The sequence below is a fragment of the Callithrix jacchus genome, chromosome 20 (assembly GCF_049354715.1).
Source record: "Callithrix jacchus isolate 240 chromosome 20, calJac240_pri, whole genome shotgun sequence".
NCBI classification, from domain to species: Eukaryota; Metazoa; Chordata; class Mammalia; order Primates; family Cebidae; genus Callithrix; species Callithrix jacchus.
In genome coordinates, this window is record NC_133521.1 from 54,189,934 (window position 1) to 54,207,840 (window position 17,907).

The following is a 17,907-nucleotide window of genomic DNA, read 5'->3' on the forward strand; positions in this document are numbered from 1 at the left end:
GTTGGTGTATACACTCCAAAACAGAGTAGAAAAAAACATTGTATATTTTATTGACAAATTATAATCAGAGCAATTTTGCTTTTAACATTGGGGTGCCTAGATAATATTTAGATTTCTTTCGATTCACGTAAAATGATAATTTTGGTATTTTACATTAGAGAGCTTACTGAGTAGGTGTACATACTCGAAAACAGAGTAAAATAAGGCATTGTATATTTTTTCTAACAGATTATATTCAGAGCAATTTTGCTTTTAACATTCGGGTGCCTAGATATTATTTATATATTTTTCGATTCACGTAAAATTAGAATTGCTGTATTTTAAATGAGAGAGCATACTGAGTTGGTGTATATACTCAAAAACAGAGTAAAATAGGGCAGTGTATATTTTTTATGACAGATTATATTCAGAGCTATTTTCTTTAACATTGGGGTGCCTTGATAATATTTAGATTATTTCGATTCGTGTAAAATTAGAATTTCTGTATTTTACATGAGAGAGCCTATTGAGTTGGTGTATATACTACAAAACAGAGTAGAAAAGGCCATTGTGTATTTTTTCTGACAGATTATATTCAGAGCAATTTTGTTGTTAACTTTGGGGTGCCTAGATAATATTTATATATTTTTCGATTAACGTAAAATTAGAATTACGGTATTTTAAATGAGAGAGCATACTGAGTTGGTGTATATACTCAAAAACAAAGTAAAATAGGAGATTGTATATTTTTTTAAACAGACTATATTCAGAGCCATTTTCCTTTAACTTTGGGGCACTTTGATATTATTTAGATTTTTTTCGATTCGGGTAAATTAGAATTTCCTTATTTTACATGAGAGAGCATTTTGAGTTGGTTTATATACTACAACACATAGTAGAAAATTGCATTCTATATTTTTTCTGAAAGATTGTATTCAGAGCAATTTTGCTTTTAACATTGGGTGCCTATATAGTATTTAGATTTTTTTTGATTCGCTTAAATATTGAGCATCTGTATTTTACATGAGGGAGCATATGAAGTCGGTGTATATGTTCCAAAACAGAGTAGAATAAGGCATTGTTTATTTTTTATAACAGACTATATTTAGGGCCATTTTTTTTTTACCTTTGTGGCACCTAGATATTAATTAGATTTTTTTGGATTCGTGTAAAATTAGAATTTCGGTATTTTACATGAGAGAGCATACTGAGTTGGTGTATATACTCCAAAACAGAATAGAATAATGCATTGTATATTTTTTATAACAGACTATATTCGGAACCATTTTCTTTTAACTTTGGGGCGCCTAGATATTATTTAGATTTTTTTCGATTTGAGTAAAATTAGAATTTTGGTATTTTACATGAGAGAGCATATAGAGTTGGTGTATATACTCCCAAACAGACTAGAATAGGGCATTGTATATTTTTTATGAGAGATTATATTCAGAGCAATTTTTATTTTAACATTGGAGTGCCGAGATAATATTTAGAGTTTTTTCGATTTGCTTAAATATTGAATTTCTGTATTTTACATGAGAGAGCATTAAGAGTTTGTGTATATACTCCAAAACAGAGTAGAAAAGGGCATTGTATATTTTTTCTGACAGAATATATTCAGAGCAATTTTGTTTTCAACATTGGGGTGCCTAGGCAATATTTAGATTTTTTCGATTCGGGTAAAATTATAATTTCTGTATTTTACATGAGAGAGCATATTGAGTTGGTGTATATACTACAAAACAGAGTACAAAAGGGCATTGTATATTTTTTCTCACAGATTATATTCAGAGCAATTTTGCTTTTAACATTGAGGTGCCTAGATAATATTTAGATTTTTTTCTATTCGCTTAAATATAGAATTTCTTTCTTTTACATGAGAGAGCATATGGAGTTGGTGTATATACTCCAAAACAGAGTAGAATAGGGCATTGTATATTTTTTCTGACAGATTATATTCACAGCAATTTTGCATTTAACATTTGGGTGCCTAAATAATACTTAGATTTTTTTCAATTTGCGTAAAATTAGAATTTCGGTATTTTACATGGGAGAGCATATTGAGTTGGTGTATATACTGCAGAACAGAGGACAAAAGGACATTTTATATTTTTCTTGACAGATTATGTTCAGAACAATTTTGCTTTAACATTGGTGTTCCTAGATAATATTTAGATTTTTTTTTGATTTCAGTAAAATTAGAATTTCGATATTTTACATGAGAGAGAAATTTTCGTTGGTGTATATACCACAAAATAGAATAGAATTGGGCATTGTACATTTCTTATGACAGAGTATATTCAGAGAAGGTTTGGTTTTCACATTTGGGTGCCTAGATAGTATTTAAATTGTTTTCGAATCGAGTAAAATTAGAATTTGTGTATTTTTCTTCAGAGAGCATATTGAGCTGGTGTATATACTCCAAAACATAGTAGAAAACGGAATTGTACATTTTTTATTAGAGATTATATTCAGAAAAATTTTGCTTTTATTATTGTCGTGCCTAGATAATATTTAGATTAATTTTTGATTTACAAAAATTAGAAATTCCATATTTTACATGAGAGAATATTAGTTGGTGTATATACTTGAAAACAAAGTAGAAAAATGCATTGTATATTTTTCTGAGAGATTATATTTAGAGCAATTTTGCTTTTAACATTGAAGTGCCTAGATAATATTTAGATTTATTTCGATTCGCGTAACATTAGAATTTTTATATTTTACATGAGAGAGCATATTGAGTTTGTTTATACACTCAAAAACAGAGTAGAAACTTTCATTGTATATTTTTTCTGACAGATTATATTCAGTGCAATTTTGCTATTAACACTGCAGTGCCAAGATAATATTTATGTTTTCTTCGATTTGCCTTAAATTAGAAATTCGGTATTTTACATGAGAGAGCATATTGAGTGTGTGTATATACCCCAAAACAGAGTTGAAAATGGCACTGAATATATATTCTAACAGATTATAATCAGAGCAATTTTTTTTAACATTGGGATGCCTAGATAATATTTAGATTTCTTCCAATAACGTAAAATTAAAATTTCGGTATTTTATATGAGAGAGCATACTGAGTTGGTGTATATACTCCAAAACAGAGTAGAATAGGGCATTGTATATTTTTTCTTACAGAATATATTCAGAGCAATTTTGTTTTTAACACTGGGGTGCCTACATAATCTTTAGATTTTTTCGATTCGGGTAAAATTAGAATTTCGGTATTTTACATGAGGGAGCATTCTTAGTAGCTGTATATATTCCAAAACAGAGTAGAATAAGGCATTCTATATTTTCTCTAACAGACTATATTCAGAGCCATTTTCTTTTAACTTTCGGGCGCCTAGATAATATTTCGATTTTTTTCGATTCATGTAAAATTTGAATTTTGGTATTTTACATGAGAGAGCATTCTGAGTTGGTGTATATACCCTTAAACAGAGTATAATAGGGCATTTTATATTTTTTCGGACAGATTATATTCATAGAAATTTTGTTTTTAACATTGGGGTGCCTAGATAATATTTAAATTTTTTTCGATTCATGTAAAATTAGAATTTCTGTATTTTACATGAGAGAGCATACTGAGTTGGTGTATATACTCCAAAACAAAGTAAAATTGGGCGTTGTATATTTTTTCTGAAATATTATGTTCAGAGCAATTTTTTTTTTAACATTGTGCTGCCTAGATAATATTTAGATTTTTTTATTCGAGTAAAATTAGAATTTTTGTATTTTAAATGCGAGAGCAATCTGAGTTGGTGTATATACTCCAAAACAGAGTAGAATAAGTCATTGTATATTTTTTCTAACAGACTGTATTCAGAACCATTTTCTTTTTACTTTGGGGAGCCTAGATATTATTTATATTATTTTCGATTTGCGTAAAATTATAATTTCGGTATTTTACATGAGAGAGCATACTGAGTTGGTGTATACACTCTAAAACAGAGTAGAATAGGGCATTGTATATTTTTACTGACAAATTATATTCAGAGCAATTTTGTTTTTAACATTGGGGTGCCTAAATAATATTTAGATTTTTTTATTCGAGTAAAATTAGAATTTCTGTATTTTACATGAGAGAGCATATTGAGTTGGTGTATATACTCAAAAACAGAGTAGAAAAGGGCATTGTATATTTTCTCTGACAGAATATATTCAGAGAAATTTTGCTTTTAACATTAAAGTGCCTAGATAATATTTAGATTTTTTTCGATTCATGTAAAATTAGAGTTTTTATATTTTACATGAGAGAGCATACGGAGTTGGTGTATATACTCTAAAACAGAGTAGAATAAGGCATTGTAGATTTTGTCTAACAGACTATATTATGAGACAATTTCTTTTAAATTTGGGGCGCCTAAATATTATTTAAATTTTTTTTGATTCGTGTAAAATTAAAATTTCGGTATTTTACATGAGAGAGCATATTGAGTTGGTTTATATACTCCAAAAAAGAGTAGAAAAGGGCATTGTATATTTTTTGTGACAGACGATATTCAGAGCAATTTTGCTTTTAACATTGGGGTGCCTAGATAATATTTAGATTTTTTTCGATTCACTTAAATATAGAATTTCTGTATTTTACAAGAAAGCATATTGAGTTTGTGTATATACTCCAAAACATTGTAGAAAAGGGCATTGTATATTTTTTCTGACAGATTGTATTCAGAGCAATTTGGTTTTTAACATTGGGGTGCCTAGATAATATTTAGATTATTTCGATTCGGGTAAAATTAAAATTTCTGTATTTTACATGAGGGAGTATACTGAGTTGGTGTATATACTCCAAATAAGAGTAGAATAAAACATTGTATATTTTTTCTAACAGACTGTATTCAGAGCCATTTGCTTTTAAATTTGAGGAGCCTAGATAATATTTAGATTTCTTTCAATTCGCTTAAATATAGAATTTCTGTATTTTACATGAGAGAGCATATGGAGTTGGTGTATATACTCCAAAACAGAGTAGAATAGGGCATTGTATATTTTTTCTGACTGATTATATTCAGAGCAAATTCGTTTTTAACATTGGGGTTCCTTGATAATATTTAGATTTATTTCGATTGGCTTAAATATAGAATGTCTGTTTTTTACATGAGAAACCATACGGAGTCGGTGTATGTACTCCAAAACAGAGTAGAATAGGGCGTTGTATATTTTTTCTGACATATTATATTCAGAGCAATTTTGTTTTTAACATTCTTGTGCGTAGATACAATTTAGATTTTTTCGATTCGGGTAAAATTTGAATTTACGTATTTTACATGAGAGAGCAAACTGAGTTGGTGTATATACTCCAAAACAGAATAGAATAAGGCATTGTATATTTTTTCTAACAGACTATATTCAGAGCCATTTCCTTTTCAATTTGGGGTGGCTAGATAATATTTAAATTTCTTTCAATTCACGTAAAATTAGAATTTCACTATTATACATTAGTGAGCATACTGAGTTGGTGTATATGCTCCAAAATAGTGTAGAAAAGGACATTGTACATTTATTCTGACAAATTATATTCTGAGCAATTTTGCTTTTAACATTCGGGTGCCAAGATGATATTTAGATTTTTTTCGATTCGGGTAAAATTAGAATTTCGGTATTTTAAATGAGAGAGCATACTGAGTTGGTGTATATACTCAAAAAACAGAGTAGAATAAGGCATTGTATATTTTCTCTAACAGACTATATTCAGAGCCATTTTCTTTTAACTTAGGGGCGCCTAGATATTATTTAAATTATTTTCGATTCGTGTATATTTATAATTTCGGTATTTTACATGAGAGAGCATAATGAATTGGTGTGCATACTCCAAAAAAGAATAGAATAGGGCATTGTATATTTTTTCTGACAGATCATATTCAGAGAAACTTTGTTTTTAACATTGGGGTGCCTAGATCATATTTAGATTTTTTCGATTCCAGTGAAATTATAATTTCGCTATTTTACATGAGAGAGCATTCTGAGTTGGTGTATATACTCCAAAACAGAGTAGAATAAGGCATTGTATATTTTTCCTAAGAGACTATATTCAGAGCCATTATCTTTTAACTTTGGGGCGTCTAGATATTATTTAGATTTTACTCGATTCACGTAAAATGAGAATTTCGGTATGTTACATGAGAGAGCATATTTAGTTGGTGTATATACTCAAAATTTAAGTAGAGTAGGGCATTGTATGTTTTTTCTGACAGATTCGATTCAGAGTAATTTTGATTTTAATATTGGGGTGCCTAGATAACAAATAGATTTTTTTCGATTCGCTTAAATATAAAATTTCTGTATTTTGCATGAGAGAGAATATGGAGTTTGTGTATATACTCCAAAAGAAAGTACAATATGTGATTGTATATTTTTCCTGACAGATTTTATTCAGAGCAATTGTCTTTTTAAGATTTTGCTGCCTAGATAATATTTAGGTGTTTTCGATTCGCGTAAAATTAGAATTTCGGTATTTTATATGAGAGAGCATATTGAGTTGTAGTATATATTTATTGAGAGCAATTGTCTTTTTAATATTTTGGTGCCTAGATAATATTTAGATTTTTTCAATTCGCGTAAAATTAGAAATTCTGTATTTTACATGAGAGAGCATACTGACTTGGTGTATATACTCCAAAACAGAGTAGAATAAGGCATTGTATATTTTTTCTAACAGACTGTATTCAGAGACATTTTCTTTTAACCTTGGGTTGCCTAGATATTATTTTGATTTTTTCCATTTGCGTAAAATTAGAATTTCATTATTTTACATGAGAAAGCATATTGTTTTGTATATAATACAAAACAGAGTAGAAAAAGGCATTGTATATTTTTTCTGACAGATTATACTCAGAGAAATTTTGATTTTAACATTGGGGTGCCTAGATAATATTTAGAATTTCTTCGATTCGCTTAAATATAGAATTTCTGAATTTTACATGAGAGAGCATATAAAGTTGGTGTATATACTCCATAAAAGAGTAGAATAGGGCATTGTATATTTTCTCTGAGAGATTATACTCAGAGGAATTTTGTTTATAACATTGGGGTGCCTAGATAATATTTAGATATTTCCAATACTGGTAAAAGTTGAATTTCTGTATTTTACATGAGAGAGCATACTTAGTTGGCGTATATACTCCAAAACAGAGTAGAATAAGGCATTGTATATTTTTTCTAACAGACTATATTTAGAGCCATTTTCTTTTAACCTTGGGGCGCCTAGATATTATTTAGATATTTTCCATTTACGTAAAATTAGAATTTCGGTATTTTACATGAGGGAGTATGTTGAGTTGGTGTATATACTCCTAAACAGAGTAGAAAATAGCATTGTATATTTCTTCTGACAGATTATATTCAGAGCAATTTTGTTTTTAACATTGGGGTGACTAGATATTATTTAGATTTTTTCGATTCACAAAAAATTATAATTTCGGTATTTTACATGAGAGCATATTGAGTTGGTGTATATACTCTAAAACAGATTAGAAAAGGGCACTGTATATTTTTTATGACAGATTTTATTCAGACGAATTTTGCTATTAACATTGAAGTGTCTAGATAATATTTATAATTTTGTCGTTTTACGAAAAATTAGAATTTCTGTATTTTACATGAGAGAGCATACTGAGTTGGTGTATATACTCCAGAACAGAGTAGAATAAGGCACAGTATATTTTTTCTAACTTACTATATTCAGAGCCTTTTTCTTTTAACTTTGGGGAACCTAGATATTATTTAGATTTTTTTGATTGACCTAAAATTAGAATTTCGGTATTTTACATGAGAGCATATTGAGTTGGTGTATATACTTTAAAACAGAGTAGAAAATGTCATTGTACATTTTTTCTTACAGATTATATTCAGAGCAATTTTGCTTTTAACATTGTGGTGCCTAGATAATTAGATATTTTTCGATTCCATAAAATAGAGAATATCTGTATTTTATATGACACAGCATACGGAGTTGGTTTATATACTCCAAAGAAGTGTAGAATAGGGCATTGTATATTTTTTCTGACAGATTATATTCAGAACAATTTTGTTTTAACATCGGTGTGCCTATATAATATTTACATTTTTTTGATTTATGTAAAATTAGAATTTCAGGTATATTTCATGAGAGAGCATACTGAGTTGGTGTATATACTCCAAAACAGAGTAGAATAAGGCATTGTATATTTTTTATAACAGACTATATTCAGAGCCATTTTCTTTTAACGTTGGGGTGCCTAGATATAATTTAGATTTTTTTCGATTCGCGTAAAATTAGAATTTCCGTATTTTATATGAGAGAGCATATTGAGCTGGTGTATATACTCCAAAACAGAGTACAATAGGTCATTGTATATTGTTCCTGACAGATTTTATTCACAGCAATTTTCTTTTTAACGGTTTGCTGCCTAGATAATATTTAGATTTTTTCGATTTGCTTATATATAGAATTTCTGAATTAACTATGAGAGAGCATATTGAGTTGTTTTATATACTTCATAAAAAAATTAGAATAGGGCATTGTATATTTTTTCTGACAGATTATACTCAGAGCAAATTTGTTTATAACATTGGGGTGCCTAGATAGTATTTAGATTTTTATGATACGGGTAAAATTAGAATTTTGATATTTTACATTAGAGAGCATACTTTGTTGGCGTATATACTCCAAAACAGAGTAGAATAAGGCATTGTATATTTTTTCTAACAGACTATATTTTGAGACATTTTCTTTTAATGTTGGGGCGCCTAGATATTATTTAGATTTTTTTCGATTCAGGTAAAATTAGAATTTCCGTATATTACATGAGATAGCATACTGAGTTGGTGTATATAGTCCAAAACAAAGTAAAATAAGGCACTGTATATTTTCTCAAACAGAATATATTCAGAGCCATTTTCTTTTAACTTTGGGGAGCCTAGATAATTTTTAGATTTTTTCGATTCGTATAAAATTAGAATTTCTACATTTTACATGAGAGAGCGTACCGAGTTGGTGTATATACTCCAAAACAGAGTAGAATAAGGCATTGTATATTTTTTCTGACAGACTATATTCAGAGCCATTTTCTTTTAACTTTGGGGCGCCTAGATATTATTTACATTTTTTTCAATTTGCGTAAATTTAAAATTTCGGTATTTTACATGAGGGATTATACTGAGTTGGTGTATATAAAATAAAACAGAGTAGAATAAAGTATTGTATATTTTTTCTTACAGACTATATTCAGAGCCATTTACTTTTAACTTTGGGGCACCTAGATATTCTTTAGATTTTTTTCGATTCACGTAAAATTAGAATTTCAGTATTTTACATGTGAGACCATATTGCGTTGGTGTATATACTCCAAAACAGAGTAGAAAAGGGCATTCTATATTTTTTCTAACAGATTATATTCAGAGAAATTTTGCTTTTAACATAGGGATGCCTAGATAGTATTTAGATTTTTTTCGATTTGCTTAAATATAGAATTTATGTATTTTCTATCAGAGAGCATAATGAGTTGGTGTACATACTCCAAAACAGAGTAGAATAAGGCATTGTATATTTTTTCTAACAGACTATATTCAGAGCCGTTTTTGTTAAACTTTGGGGCGCCAATATATTATTTAGAGTTTTTCGATTCGGGTAAAATTTGAATTTGTTATTTTACATGAGAGAGCATACTGAGTTGGTGTATATAATCCAAAACAGAGTAGAATAAGGCATTGTATATTTTTTCTAAAAGGCTATATTCAGAGCCATTTTCTTTTAACTTTGGGGCGCCTAGATATTCTTTAGATTTTTTTCAATTCGCATAAAATTAGAATTTAGGTATTTTACTTGAGAGAGCATATTGAGTTGGTGTAGATACTCCTAAAAAGAGTAGGAAAGGGCATTGTATATTTTTTCTGACAGACAATATTCAGAGCCATTTTGCTTTTAACATTGGGGTGCCTAGATAACATTTACATTTTTTTCAATTCACGTAAAATTAGAATTTCGGTATTTCATATGAGAGAGCATACTGAGTTGGTGTATATACTCCAAAACAGAGTACAATAAGGCTTTGTATATTTTTTATAACAGACTATATTCAGAGCCATTTTCTTTTATCTTTGGGGCGCATAGATATTATTTAGATTTTTGTCTATTCGCGTAAAATTATAATTTCGGTATTTTACATGACAGAGCATATTGAGTTGCTCTATATACTCCAAAAGAAAGTGGAGAAGAGCATTGCATATTTTTTCTGACACATTGTATTAAGAGCACTTTTGCTTTTAACATTTCGGTGCCTAGATAATATTTAGATTTTTTTTCGATTCACGTAAAATTAGAATTTTGGTATTTTTCATGAGAAAGCATACTAAGTTGGTGTATATACTCCTAAACAGAGTAGAATAGGGCATTGTATATTTTTTCTGACAGATTCTATTCAGAGCAACTTTGTTTTTAACATTGGGTTGCCTAGATAATATTTAGATTTTTTCGATTCTGGTAAAATTAGAATTTCTATATTTTACATAAGAGAGCATATAGAGTTGGTGTATATACTCCAAAAAAGAGTAGTATAGGGAATTGTATATTTATTCTGACAGATTATATTCAGAGCAATTTTGTTTTTAACATTGGGGTACCTAGATAATATTTATATTTTTTCAATTCGGGTAAAATTAGAATTTCTGTATTTTACATGAGAGAGCACACTGAGTTGGTGTATATACTCCAAAACAGAGTAGAATAGGTCATTGTATATTTTTTCTCAAAGATTATATTCAGACTAGTTTTGTTTTTAACATTGGGGTGCCTTGATAATATTTAGATATTTTCGATTCGGGTAAAATAGAGTTTCTGTATTTTGCATGAAAGAGTATATTGAGTTGGTTTATATCCTACAAAACAGAGTAGAAAAGGGCATTGTGTATTTCCTCTGACAGATTATACCCAGAACAATATTGTTTTCAACAATGGGGTGCCTAGATAATATTTAGATTTTTTTCGATTTGCTTAAATATAGAATTTCTGTATTTTACATGATTGAGCATATGGAGTTAATGTATATACTCCAAAACAGAGTAGAATAAGGCATTGTATAATTTTCTAACAGACTATATTCAGAGTCGTTTTCTTTTAAATTTGGGGTGCCTAGATATTATTTAGATTTTTTTCGATTCGCGTATAATTAGAATTTTTTTATTTTACATGAAAGAGCATATTGAGTTGGTGTATATACTCCAAAACAGAGTAGAAAAAAACATTGTATATTCTTTCTGAGAGATTATATTCAGAGCAATTTTGCTTTTAACATTGGGGTGCCTAGATAATATTTAGATTTTTTTCGATTCACGTAAAATTAGAATTTCGGTATTTTACACGAGAGAGCATACTGAGTTTGTGTATAAACTCCAAAAGAGAGTAGAATAGGGCATTGTATATTTTCTCTAACAGACTACATTCAGAGCCATTTTCTTTCAGCTTTGGGGCTCCTAAATATTATTTGGATTTTTTTGGATTCACGTAAAATTAGAATTTCGGTATTTTACATGGGAGAGCATATTGAGTTGGTGTATATACTTCAAAACAAAGTAGAATAAGGCATTGTATATTTTTTCTGACATATTATATTCAGAGAAATTTTGCTTTTAACATTGGGGTGCCTAGATAATATTTATATTTTTTTCGATTCGTTTAAATATAGAATGTATTTTACAAAAGAGAGCATATGGAGTGTGTGTATATACTCCAAAATAGAGTAGAATTGGGCATTGTATATTTTGTCTGATAGATTATATTCGGAGCAATTTTGTTTATAACATTGGGGTGCCTAGATTATATTTAGATCCTTTCGATTTGGGTAAAATTAAAATTTCTCTATTTTACATGAGAGAGCAAACTGAGTTTCTGTATATACTCAAAAACAGAGTAGAATAAGTTATTGTATATTTTTTTCCAACAGACTATATTCAGAGCCATTTTCTTTTAACTTTGGGGCGCCTAGGTATTATTTATATTTTTTTCGATTCACGTAAAATTAGAATTTCCTTATTTTACAGGAGACAGCATATTGAGTTGGTGTATATACTCCAAAACAGAGTAGAAAAGGGCATTGTATATTTTCTCTTACAGATTATATACAGAGCAATTTTGCTTATAATATTGGGGTGCCTAGATAATATTTAGATTTTTTTCGATTCACTTAAATATAGAATTTCTGTATTTTACATGAGAGAGCATATGGAGTTGGTGCATATATTCCAAAACAGAGTACAATAAGGCATTGTTCATTTTTTCTGACATACTATATTCAGAGCAATTTTGTTTTGAACATTGGGGTGCCTAGATATTATTTAGATTTTTTTCGATTCATGTAAAATTAGAATTTCGGTATTTTACAACAGAGAGAATACTGAGTTGGTGTATAGACTCCAAAACGAAGTAGAATAAGGCATTTTATATGTTTTCTAACAGACTATATTCAGAGGCATTTTCGTTTAACTTTGGGGCGCCTAGATATTATTTAGATTTTTTTGATTAGCGTGAAATTATAATTTCCGTATTTTTCACGAGAGAGCATATTGAGTTGGTGTATATACAGCAAAACAGAGAAGAAAAGGGCATTGTATATTTTTTCTGACAGATGATATTCAGAGCAATTTTGCTTTTAACATTGGGGTGCCTAGATAATATTTAAATTTTTTTCGATTCACGTAAAATTAGAATTTCTGTATTTCACAAGAGAGAGCATACTGAGTTGGTGTATATACTCCTAAACCGAGTAAAAAAGGGCATTGTATATTTCTTCTGACAGATTATATTCAGAGCAATTTTGTTTTTAACATCGGGGTGCCTAGATAATATTTAGATTTTTTTGATTCAGGTAAAATTAGAATTTCTGTATTTTACATGAGAGAGCATACTGAGTTTGTGTATATACTCCAAAACAGAGTAGAAAAGGGCATTGTATATTTTTTGTGACTATATTCAGAGCAAATTTCTTTTTAACATTGGTGTGCCTAGATAATATTTAGATTTTTTTATTCACGTAAAATTTATATTTCCGTATTTTACGTGAGAGAGCATATTGAGTTGTTATATATATTCCAAAACAGAGTAGAAAACGGCATTGTATATTTCTTCTGACAGATTATATTCATTGAAATTTTGCTATTAACATAGGGATGCCTAGATAGTATTTAGATATTTTTCGAATCGCTTAAATACAGAATTTATGTATTTTCCATTAGAGAGCATATTGAGTTGGTGAATATACACCAAAACAGAATGGAAAAGGGCATTGTATATTTTTTCTGACAGACTATATTCAGAGCTATTTTTCTTTTAACATAGGGATGCCTAGATAATATTTAGATTGTTTTCGATTCGCTTAAATATAGAATTTATGTATTTTTTATTTGAGAGCATATGAAGTTGGTGTATATAGTCCAAAACAAAGTAGAATAGGGCATTGTATATTTTTTCTGACAGACTATATTCAGAGCTATTTTGTTTCAAACATTGGGGTGCCTAGATAATATTTAAATTTTTTCGATTTGGGTAAAATTAGAATTTCGGTATTTTACATGAGAGAGCATAGTGAGTTGGTGTATATACTCCAAAACAGAGTAGAATAAAGCATTGTATCTTTTCTCTAACAGACTATATTTAGAGCCGTTTTCTTCAAACTTTGCGGCGCCTATATATTATTTAGAGTTTTTCTATTCGGGTAAAATTTCAGTTTCGTTATTTTACATGAGAGAGCATACTGAGTTGATGTATATACTCCAAAACAGAGTAGAATAAGGCATTGTATATTTCTTCTAACAGACTATATTCAGAGCCATTTTCTTTTAACATTGGGTCGCCTAGATGTTATTTACATTTTTTTCGATTTGCGTAAAATTAGGATTTTGGTATTTTACATGAGAGAGCATATTGAGTTTGTGTATATACACCAAAACAGAGTAGAAAAGGGCATTGAATATTTTTTCTGACAGATTATATTCGGAGCAATTTTGCTTTTAACATTGGATTGCCTAGATAATATTTAGATTTTTCTCTATTCGTTTAAATATAGAATTTCAGTATTTTGCATGAGAGAGCATATGGAGTTGGTGTATATACTCCAAAACAGAGTAGAATATGGCATTGTATATTTTTTCTGACCGATTATATTCAGAGCAATTTTTCTTTTAACGCTCTGGTGCCTAGATGATATTTGTTTTTTTTTATATCCAGGTAAATTTAGAATTTTTCTATTTTACATGAGAGAGCATACTGAGTTGGTTTATATACACCAAGAAATAGTAGAATAGGGCATTGTATATTTTTTCTGACAAATTATTTTCAGCGCAATTTTGTTTATAACATTGGGGTGCCTAGATCATATTTAGATTTTTTCGATTCAGGTAAAATTAGAATTTCGGTATTTTACATGAGAGAGCATACTGAGGTGGTGTATATACTCCAAAACAAAGTTGAATAAGGCATTGTATATTTTTTCTTACAGACTATATTCAGAGCAATTTTATTTTAACTTTGGGGCACCTAGATATTCTTTAGGTTTTTTTCCATTCACGTAAAATTAGAATTTCGGTATTTTAACTGAGAGAGCATATGGAGTTGGTGTATATACCCCAAAACAGAGTAGAATAGGGCATTATATATTATTTCTGACAGATTAAATTCAGAGCAATTTTGCTTTTAACCTTCGGGTGCCTAGATAATATTTAGAATTATTTGATTCACTTAAATATAAAATTTCTGTATTTTACATGAGAGAGTAGATGGAGTTGGTGTATGTACTCCAAAACAGAGTAGAATAGGGCAATGTATATTTTGTCTGACAGATTATATTCAGAGAAAGTTTCTTTTTAACATTGGGGTGCCTAGGTAATAGTTATATTTTCTTTGAATTGCTTAAATATAGAATTTTTGTATTTTACATTAGAGAGCATATGGAGTTGGTGTATATACTCCAAAACAGAGTAGAATAGGGCATTGTATATTTTGTCAGACAGATTATATTCAGAGCAATTTTGTTTTTAACATTGGGTTGCCTAGATAATATTTAGATTTTTTTGATTCGTGTAAAATTAGAATTTCGTTATTTTAGATGAGAGAGCATACTGAGTTGGTGTATATACTCCAAAACAGAGTAGAAAAGGGCATTGCATATTTTTTCTGACAAATTTTATTCAGAGCAATTATACTTTTAAAATTCGGGTGCCTAGATAATATTTAGATATTTTTCGATTCACGTAAATTTAGAATTTTGGTATTTTACAACAGAGAGCATATTGAGTTGGTGTATATTCTCCAAAACAGAGTAGAATAAGGATGTGTATATTTTTTATAACAGACTATTTTCAGAGACATTTTCTTTTAACTTTGGGGCACCTAGATATTATTTAGATATTTTTCGATTGGAGTAACATTACAATTCGGTAATTTACATGAGAGAGCATATTGAGTTGGTGTATACACTCCAAAACAGAGTAGAAAGTGCATTGTATATTTTCTCTGACAGACTATATTCAGAGCAATTTTGCTTTTAACACTGGGGTGCCTAGATAATATTGAGATTTTTTTCGATTCACTCAAATATTGAATTTCTGTATTTTACATGAGAGAGCATATGGAGTTGGTGTATATACTCAAAAACAGAGTAGAATAGGCCATTGTATATTTTTTCTGACAGATTATATTCAGAGCAATTTAGTTTTTAACTTTAAGGTGCCTAGATAATTTTTAGATATTTTCGATTCGTGTAAAATTTGAATTTCTATATTTTACATGAGAGAGCATACTGAGTAGGTGTATATACTTTAAAACAGAGTAGAATGAGGCATTGTATATTTATTCTAACAAACTATATTCAGAGCCATTTGCCTTTAACTTTGGGGTGCCTAGATATTATTTAGGTTTTATTCGACTCACGTAAAATTAGAATTTTATTATTTTACATGAGAGAGCATATTGAGTTGGTGTATATACCCCACAACAGAATAGAATAGGGCATTGTATATTTTTTCTGAAAGACTATATTCAGAGCAATTTTGTTTTTAACATTGGGTTGCCTAGATAATAGTTAGATATTTTTCGATTCACTTAAATATAGAATTTCTGTATTTTACATAAGAGAGCATATGGAGTTCGTGTATATACTCCAAAACAGAGTAGAATTAGGCATTTTATATTTTTTCTGACAGATTATATTCAGAGTAATTTTGTTTTTAACATTGGGGTGTCAAGATAATATTTAGATTTTTTCAATTCGGGTAAAATTAAAATTACGATATTTTACATGAGAGAGCATATGGAGTTAATATATACACTCCAAAAGAGAGTAGAATAAGGAATTGTATATTTTATGTAACAGACTATATTCAGAGCCATTTTCTTTTAACTTTGGGGCGCATAGATATTATTTAGGTATTTTTCGATTCACGTAAAATTAGAATTTCAGTATTTTACATGAGAGAGAGTATTGAGTTGCTGTATGTACTATAAAACAGAGTAGAAAAAGGCATTGTATATTTTTTCTGACAGATTATATTCAGAGCAATTTTGCTTTTAACATTGGGGTGCCTAAATAATATTGAGATAATTTTCGATTCGCTCAAATATAGAATTTTTATATTTTACATGAGAGAGCATATTGAGTTGGTGTATATACTCCAAAACAGAGTAGAACAGGGCATTGTATATTTTTCCTGACAGATTATATTCAGAGCAATTTTGTTTTTAACATTGGGGTGCCTAGATAATATTTTGATTTTTTCTATACGGCTAAAATTAGAATTTCTGTGTTTTACATGAGAGAGCATACTGAGTTGGTGTATATACTCCCAAACAGAGTAGAATAAGGCTTTGTATATTATTTATAAGAGACTATATTGAGAGCCATTTTGTTTTAACTTTGGGGCACCTAGATATTATTTACATTTTTTTCAATTCAGGTAAAATTAAATTTTCGGTATTTTATATCATAGAGCATATAGAGTTGGTGTACATACTGCAAAAAAGAGTAGAAAAGGGCGTTGTATGTTTACTCTAACAGATTATATTCAGAGCAATTTTGCTTTTAACCTTCGGATACCTAGATAATATTTATATTTTTTTGATTCACGTAAAATAATAATTTCAGTATTTTACATGAGAGAGCATATTGAGTTGGTGTATATACTCCAAAACAGAGTATAAGAGGGCATTGTTTATTTTTTATGACAGATTATATTCAGAGCAATTTTGATTTTAAACTTCGGGTACCTAGATAATGTTTAGATTTTTTTCGATTCGGGTAAATTTAGAATTTCGGTATTTTACAAGAGAGAGCATACTGACTTGGTGTATTTACACCAAAACAGAGTAGAATAGGGCATTGTATATTTTTTCTGACAGATCATATTCAGAGCAATTTTCCTTTTAAAATTCCAGTGCCTAGATAATATTTAGAGTTTTGTCCATTCACTTAAATATATAATTTCTGTATTTTACATGAGAGAGCACATGGAGTTGGTGTATATACTCCAAAACAGAGTAGAATAGGGCATTATATATTTTCTCTGACAGATCATATTCAGAGCAATTTTGCTTTTAACTTTGGGGTGCCTAGATAATATTTATATTTTTTTAGATTCACGTAAAATTTGAATTTCTCTATTTTACATGAGAGAGCATACTGAGTTGTTGTATATACACCAAAACAGAGTAGAATAGGAAATTGAATATTTTTTGTGACAGATTATATTCAGAGCAATTTTGTTTTTAACATTGGGGTGCCTAGATAATATTTAAATTTTTTCGATTCGTGTAAAATTTGAATTTCGGTATTTCACATGAGAGAGCATACTGAGTTGGTGTATATACTCCAAAACAGATTAGAATAAGGCATTGTATATTTTTTCTAATAGACTATATTTAGAGCCATTTTCTTTTAACTCTGGGGTGCCTAGATA